Here is a 9,423-nt window from a genome sequence, read left to right as displayed (position 1 = left end):
CTTGGTTGAAATTGATGTTTCTTTTACTCAACAGTATTCGCTTGTTATTTTCAGCATTAGCACCTTGAGATTGGCGGTGGCCTTGCTTTGGTTAACATTTCCAGTTCACGCGCAATTTGAGGTCAATTTCAGTCCCGATTTCGGAGTGTTTTCTTCGTTTTCCGAAGCCAAACTTCATGTGGACGATGGAAAGTATTTTGTACAAGACGCTTTCAGATTTTACATTAAAATATGACACGATAACCAATGTACTTTTTAAGTTGTAGTTTGGATGTGACGTCATCAAAACGTGTGTTCATAATTTGTCAATACACACAAAAACGCGATATTATATCGTCATTGCACAAAGCTATCTCCTTACAATCTATGCCTATGGCTATATCATGACGTCATCTGGCACAATGTTTACCTACGTTACGTCGATCTGCTCATGTATAACTATTGCATTTATATAGACAGGAGAATATTTCAGATTAGACCAGAGATATAAATATGCTACTGTTCGGCTACCGGGTTGTATTGTCGTTATGGATGAGCAGGCAATAATAGTGTGAAGAGAACAAGCCAAATTGTCATTTATTTATGAAGAAAAATTATCCAGCATTAAATCGAATGTATGCGGTAGGACATGATACTATTCAATAATGGGGCAACACTGCACACGAATAGATGACAAAATGACTTGATTTATTTATTTGACGCTATCTCAATTGTTAAATGACCCAATGTTAGTTCATTGTAAGCAATGGCTATTTCTCAAATGGCAGTACAAGGCTCTCATAGACTTGAATGAGTAAATAAATGAATTGTATATATATATTGTTTGATGTAAGCACTTCCTGGATCAAGGGTCATGAGAATGGGAATTTACATTACGGATCAGTGAACGTTATCTTAATGTAACGTAATGCTTGTGGATTTGTCCTCTTACTTTACTGTTTTGATTAATAGGTTACATAGATTTAAATGGTGGCAATCGATACCTATGAATATTTATCAGCACGGCGGATAACTTACCTGTATGTTACCGACGTTTACTATATCATGATTGTACAAAAGATGTGTGGAAGTGTTTATAAATAGAAACGTAAAGTGTATGTCGGATAATAAATATTAGACTGTATCGTACGTGGCACTATCTTGGCCTTCTATGACTCGTCGGTGATTCCAGGACCATCACACTTATAGAAATACATGAAGGAAGTTAGAAAATGATCAGAAAGAGGTTAAACAAACTTTAAAACATAGAAGTGGGCCTGCAACCGTCCCATTAATTAAGGGGAACAAGAATCATGGAGCATGTCCATAACAAAGATATCTATTCTGATCTCGATGTGTTTGATCCCGAATAATGGGTTCATATTGACTTTAGTTAATACTTAATACTGGGGCATGGTCTGGAAGACGTCCGCAAATGGACACTTCCTTCTGAAATGAACTTTCCCAAAATGCCCGCTTGGCGTTTGGTCTGAAACCTTGCTGACTTCAGGGGACTTGCTAGTGATAAAGATGATAGAGGTGTAGTCCCACTGAAGGCAAAGATATACCCAAAGAGTGCCAAATACTGGCAACGGGAATATTTCAAGCTTTCAAAAAGCTTCCCTCTCCGTACGAACATGATTCCAACCAAGTTTTACCTATGTCATCCTCGTAATTACAATATTGTAATATTTGAATTGAGTGTTCACCATCCCCCTCACACTTACCCCTAGAACAGTGACATTGAGTTCATGAAATAAAGCAGAAAATGTCTTTTCGTCCGTATAAAAGAATTTTATGTTTTTAGTTTTCACCATTTTAGAGAAATAGTCTGCTCCATTTTAAGTATAACTACGGAGCTCAAGCAGGAATTACATAGCAATGGAGTTACGGATCTATATTGAATTATCATTATTTAAGCGAGCAGTTCCCTTAAAGCATATCAAATAGAGGTAAACCACCACAAATGTCATTTAGATTTATAAAGTTATTTTTATGTTTATCCAATCTATTTTGAAAAGGCATGTGTGTTTAAAATGACAGGATTCCTTAATATAAATGGAAAACAAACATAACTGGTTATGCTCTCCTAATGTATTGCGGAAGTGTTTCCCTTACCCTTTCTTCAACCATTTCCTTCTCATACCAATACAATTTCCCTTATTATTTTCAAGTTATGACTTTATATAGCCTTGTCCAGACCTCTTCCCGGTTGTCAATCTAAGTAACATGATTATGATTCTACCTTCATGCTCATTGTTTGGAACGGGACGATTTTTTTCCCGAGGGCGGACCCAGAAACTGGTTCTATAATTATTGTTCTTGTATTTATCTCAATAATCGTATGCAATATTCCGTGTAATCGCGGGAATCTCGACTATTTTCTAGTTTTAAGTGGAGAAGGTAGTCCCCATTACGGGGTTACTGTGTGGATCTTGGTATGTTATTCAATATCTAGGAACTTGAGGTGAGAGAACATGGGTATGGAAATGTATATCCATTGTGGGAAATTGTGGGATCCTTTTTAGCAGTTCTCATTCAGTATAGTTGATGTGTAAAACACATTTGTATCTGGAGTATCGGCGCGGTGATGTGACTAAGGGTTGCACGAAGTTCATAGGGGCATAATAGGAGACACAGTTTTTCAACAATTCTCTTACCTACGACGGAAGGGATTTAAACAAATGAAAAGTTTTTCAGCAATTCCACCACCTAGACAGAGAGGCTTGTTCAGTAGGAGAATCAAGGGTGGAAATGTTAAAATTTTAATCTTGTAACAGTTGAATTTTAACCAGATTACAGCGTTTGAGCCAAGATAATTCAATATTCACAAGACAATAAGAAAACAATTGCATTTAGGATATTTCAAGTTGATGTGATTTGTGAAGAAGTGAGCTCTAATAGAGGAATGTCGGGTGCACTACTTCTATTCAAAGATGTATTGGGCATGTAAATTGGGCATGAAGATGCGATAAACCAACCCTACCAAGATCCACACAGTAGCCCCGTAATGAGGACTACCTTCTCCAGTTAAAACTAGAAAATAGTCGAGATTCCCGCGATTACACGGAATATCGCATACGATTATTGAGATAAATACAAGAACAATAATTATAGAACCAGTTTCTGGGTCCGCCCTCGGGAAAAAATTCATCCCGTTCCAAACAATGAGCATGAAGGTAGAATCATAATCATGTTACTTAGATTGACAACCGGGAAGAGGTCTGGACAAGGCCATATCAAGTCATAACTTGAAAAGAATAAGGGAAATTGCATTGGTATGAACAGGAAATGGTTGAAGAAAGGGTAAGGGAAATTGTATTGGTATTTAAAGGAATTTTTTGTGGAATGGGTAAGGGTAAATGCATTGGTATTTAAAGGAAATTGTTGTGGAATGGGTAAGGGAAATCGTGTTGGTATTTGAAGGAAATGGTTATGGAAAAGGTAAGTGGAATCGCATTGGTATTTAAAGCAAATGGTTGGGAAAATTATGTTGTTATTAAAAAATTGTATTGGTATTTAAAGGAAATTGTTTAGAAAAGGGTATGGGAAATCGTATTGGTATTTAAAGAAAATGGTTGGTGAGAGGGTATGGGAAATTGTTTTGGTATAAGAGAGACTAGTTTGTCATGTTGTATTCAACACCAGAAACCACATAAAGACATTCTTGTTTTCTACATGTGAATTTATTGATGCAATACAACCTTGTTATGTATAGCAACATGGGCTTCATCCAGTACATTATAACTCTCGACATTTAACAGATCTGAAATAACTACATAAATTATATAAATAGTAACAGGCAATAGAGATAAATAACTAGTAACACACAAAGGATATAACTAACATAAAAATATACAAAAAGTAAAAATATTACTAACATAACATGTTATAAGTACGAATATAGATGGTCAATATATGTAATGAATTATGGTAGCATTTACCCGCTTTGTATTTTGTAGAGTGGAGAGGTCATGGCGACTCCATAGCGATACCTAGGTATGTACTGGACCCAATCAAAAGATCATAATACCAGACGTATTTGATCCAATTATGTTCCGATCTAATTAATATAATCAATTAAATCAGTAATAACACTAATTTCATAATCAAAAATATTTCCAAACTGCAAAATGATGTGTTGACCATGTGGACAACTAGTAAGCCTTCCACAATCCAGCAGAATTAGGGATATCCAGTTGAATGCAATGTCCATATGAAGGTATTGGCTCTACAGCATACATTTAAATGTATTGTCAACTATTTTTGTTACAAGATTTTAGTAAACATATTTTTATTTTGAATATGAAAGAAATGTACACGATATCCAACAGAACATCAGTCAACATAATCAAAAGGTAAAATAAAAACAAAACAATCTTGGAAATGTCATATTCAGGTGGGCAAATGAAATAAATAAGTATTAAAAACAAGTACAGTACTAAGAACAAGTATCACAGTAAATATAGGTACATGTATCATGGAAAATTAAAAATCATCGCTGAATCATGTTCCAAACAACGTTTAATCTGTCAATGATAGAAACAAAACAAACAACATCGTATTGTGTTAGGCATCACCACCTAATCCACATAAAGGTAAAGGAATGTTGTACAAAACAGGATAATTAGTTTTAGATAAAAAGTGTATATGTATAGATTTCTTTTAGAATTTAAATCAACACTGTACACTTACACATATCAGGAACTTCATATGGCTTTCATTTTTAACTGCTGGGCTATATAGACTTTTATATCTCAATGATTGCCATCCCGACTCAAAAATATTGTATTAATACTAAGAGTATATAGACCTTTCTGTTTTGATAAAATGTACATGTGAAAATGTAATTTTAGTATTGTGAAATGTAACATCCGGGGCTAAATTATCATTAAATGTCAAATATAAACATAGAGACAGAGTAAAATTGTTTAATATTAGCAGGGCGTAGACATAACTCCTACCGTTCACCAGCTCTCTTTGCCGCTAATGAACTATAATCAACTTTAATTATATAAGTACATCAGCCACTCAGGTTACTGTACAGAATTCAAAGAGAACTACTACCGTTGACCGGCTACCTTTGGCGCCACCGATCTAAACAGTGAACTTCTACAAGTACATGAGCTCTTCAGGTTACTATACAGAATTCAGATAGCTTAAACCGTTCACCAACTCTCTTCGGCGCTAGTGAATTAAATGGTGAACTTCTGCAAGTACATCAAGTCATTGAGATTACTGGACAGAATACAAAAACAGCTACTATTCACCATCTCTCTTTGGCGCTAATGATCTAAACAGTGAACTTCTACAAGTACATCACTTCAGGTTACTGTACAGATTTCAAAGACAGCTACAACCGTTCATCGCTACAACCATTCATCGGCTCTGTTAGGCGCTAATGAACTAATCAGTGAATTTCTACAAGTACATCACTTCAGGTTACTGTACAGAATTCAAAGACAGCTACAACCATTCATCGGCTCTCTTAGGCGCTAGTGAACTTATCAGTGAACTTCTACAAGTACATCACTTCAGGTTACTGTACAGAATTCAAAGACAGCTACAACCATTCATCGGCTCTCTTAGGCGCTAGTGAACTTATCAGTAAACTTCTATAAGGACATCAGTCATTCAGATTACTGTACAGAATACAAAGTGAAGCAACATTACACACGATCTCTATTTTATAGAGAGATTCGGCATTATGTTGTACTACAATACAAGTCAATATGCACCACAGATTCAACCATATATAATGCTCAACATCAATCTAACAGTTATGCCTAGTGCATAGTCACCATGGTGTGCTTCTCACAAAAATAACAAAGCAAATCTATTATAAGACACTATTGTGAGTCACTCTATACTGATTCGGCTGATTATACCAACATTTACTTGCTCGTCGTGTTTTCAGGAGTATATTGACAGACCAGAAGGAAAGGGAGGGATGTTCAAGCAATTATCAAAACATAACTTTTTTTTTTTGCTATTGAGATTCAAAGATTGCTTTTTTGTTTTCAATTTTAATTTAATGGATTGGTTTCAAGTCACCAATGAAATATTTCATTTTACCTACATGTTCCGACAATCAGTAAACAAGAAACTTGTTTTCTGTTGAGCTTAAACTTAAATAGATAAATAAGGAAAATTTCAATGAATAACAGTTATTTTTCAACATACCAAATAAACTTTTTTTCAGATGAACATATCATTTATATTGGTAAAAAAGAACTATCATCGATAGCTTCTTGTGGTGAAACCGTAGGATAGTATTAGAGTACTTATAGCGTTTGTTTCTCAGGTTCATCTCTTCTAGTACAGGAATAGTAGCGTGTCAAAAATTAGAATAATTTCGTCCTTAAGTGTTAGTTTTCCTATCTAAATGGAATCGCCGTTGTCAAAGTCAAATTATCCTTTTCCAAAGATTTAAAATAATAATGATTATAATTGGCTGTAAAAAAAGGAAATTTCTCAGCAGAATAAAATCAGAAATCCTTTTATTGATCATGAAATATTCAACAACTATTGAGTAATTATTTTTCTTGTTAACCCTAAAATACTAGTTTTAGAAGAAACGAAGGCACATTACTAATATTAGTTCTACTCTTCATTCAGGTGGGAATCATTTTTTTTCTTACGGATAATTTTATTTTTTCATGGGGAAATACGCTGGAAAAGAGAAAATCGTACTTGTGTTTGGCACACTGCCGTATGAAGACATCTCATGTTTTAGCTGCTCACACAACTAAATTAGGGTATTATATATACATTTGTACATAACAGTAGCATTACAGTACAACATGAAATAACACATTTTGTGAACAACGGTTTGTATATTCGTAAATATTGTAGAGTGCATGTAGCATTATTTAATGTGTTTATATTTGATTTCACAATCTTCCTTAACAAGTTCATATGATAACAATACTTAATTTATGACAAAACATTGAAAATTTATGTTTTAATGTTTAACATAATTTATTGATAATTTGTAGTCCATCTTTACACGGCCTGTATCTAATATAAGATTGTGCCTTTATCTACAATTGTTGATATAATTTTTTTCATATGCTTGTAGATTTGAATAACATGTTCCCACATACAAATGCAATTATTGTTAAAGATAGTCGATAATACTTCGAAAATTGTAAGGTTGTATACAAATGTACATGTAGCCCATGACTGCAGTATTGTATAACAAAAGAATTTACTGTATCATATCTTAATATGGCAAAAACGTTTTATATTGTATATTATCGTATATTTTATATCTGATTATAAAAGTTTTATATCAGAGAATATCTTATTATAAAAGTTTTATATCGTAGGATATCAGATTATAAAGTTTTATGTCATAGGCTATCTAATTATAAAAGTTTTATATCGTAGGATGTTTTATCATAAAAGCTATATATCGTAGGATATCAGATTATAAAAGTTTAATATCGTAGGACATCTAATCATAAAAGTTTTATATCGTAGGATATCAGATTATTAAAGTTTTATATCGTAGGATATCAGATTATTAAAGTTTTATATCGTAGGATGTTTTATCATAAAAGCTATCAATCGTAGGATATCAGATTATAAAAGTTTAATATCGTAGGACATTTTATCATAAAAGCTATATATATCGTAGGATATCAGATTATAAAAGTTTTATATCACAGAATATCTGATTATGAGAGTTTTATTTCGTAGGATGTCATATTATAAACTTTTTATATCGTATGAGGTCATATCCTAAAGGATGTCAGATTATAAAAGTTTTAAATATATGTGACCAGTTCCATATCTAGACCATTTCGCTACCCTAGGCAAAACAACATGGCATGGATGAGTTGTCAGATTAGTAAGGTTCTGTTGTAGGGCATAAAACTACATGAGTAACCTAAACTTCAGTAAACAAACAATAATAATTATATATATTTACACAGCCTAAAACAAACATAAATGTTCTTGTATGTACAAATGTCAAGTTTGTCAACCGAACATGTATATATCTTTTATACAAATCAATAATAGATCAAGGTATCTACAGGGGGTGTCGTCTCCCCTTGACAAACATTATGGGAAGTTGGTATATAACAGGTGCCAGGACTCTATTAGGTTAATTATAGTACATTAAATTGGGTGCATTCTAATAACTAGACCAACAAATATTACTACATAAACATAGCTTCTTCTAAACGTCTATTAATTCAATGTATTGCAGATTTTTTCTTCAAAACTTTAAAGTCTAATATTGCTTTACATCCTCATCTAAAATCAATCTACAACTACCATCTATGTGACATGCTCCATAGCACAAATATACAATGTATGTAGGCGACATCTCAACGCATAAAGAATGAAGGTTAACTAACATCCCTACCACAGTGGCATATGTAGGTCAACCGACATCCCCAGCAAAGCTTGATGTAGGCTACATCATATAGCATAAAGAATAAGGTTAACTTACATCCTTATCACAATGGTATATAGGATACACCCTCCAGAACAGACTTAACTTACATCCCTAGTACAGCATTATGTAAGCTACATCACATAGCACAACGACTGAAGGTTCAGTTACATCCCTAGCACATTGGTATATATGCCACATCCCCAAGCACAGATGCACTTAATGATCAATTTACATCCCTAGCACAGCGTTATGTAGGGTACAAATAACAGCAAAAAGAATGACAGTTAACTGACATCCCCAAGCACAGATGTGTAGGTCAACCGACATCCCCAGCACAGATGTGTAGGTCAACTGACATCCCCTATCACAGATGTGTAGGTCAACTGACATCCGCTAGCACAGATGTGTAGGTCAACTGACATCCCCTAGCACAGATGTGTAGGTCAACCAACATCCCCTAGCACAGATGTGTAGGTCAACTGACATCCCCTAGCACAGATGTGTAGGTCAACTTACATCCCCTAGCACAGATGTATAGGTCAACTGACATCCCCTAGCACAGATGTGTAGGTCAACCAACATCCCCTAACACAGATGTGTAGGTCAACTTACATCCCCTAGCACAGATGTATAGGTCAACTGACATCCCCTAACACAGATGTGTAGGTCAACCGACATCCCCTAGCACAGATGTGTAGGTCAACTGACATCCCCTAACACAGATGTGTAGGTCAACTGACATCCCCTAGCACAGATGTATAGGTCAACTGACATCCCCTAGCACAGATGTATAGGTCAACTACATCCCCTAGCACTGATGTGTAGGTCAACTGACATCCCCTAGCACAGATGTGTAGGTCAAGTTACATCCCCTAGCACAGATGTGCAGGTCAACCGACATCCCCTAGCACAGATGTGTAGGTCAACTGACATCCCCTAGCACAGATGTGTATGTCAACTGACATCCCCTAGCACAGATGTGTATGTCAACTGACATCCCCTAGCACAGATGTGTAGGTCAACTTACATCTCCT

General features: G+C 34.8%; 1 long non-coding RNA gene across 1 annotated transcript; it reads left to right on the top strand.

The window, feature by feature from the left end:
• Positions 1-3,652: 3,652 nt before the first annotated feature.
• LOC117332505 lies at positions 3,653-6,121 on the top strand. The gene is made up of 2 exons (XR_004533750.1): positions 3,653-5,307; positions 5,421-6,121. It is a non-coding gene; the product is annotated as an uncharacterized LOC117332505 (long non-coding RNA).
• The last annotated feature ends 3,302 nt before the right edge of the window (positions 6,122-9,423 follow it).

The sequence above is a fragment of the Pecten maximus genome, chromosome 8, assembly GCF_902652985.1.
Source record: "Pecten maximus chromosome 8, xPecMax1.1, whole genome shotgun sequence".
Lineage (NCBI taxonomy): Eukaryota > Metazoa > Mollusca > Bivalvia > Pectinida > Pectinidae > Pecten > Pecten maximus.
Note: the sequence above shows the minus strand (reverse complement) of the source record. Positions and strands in the feature narration are given on the sequence as shown.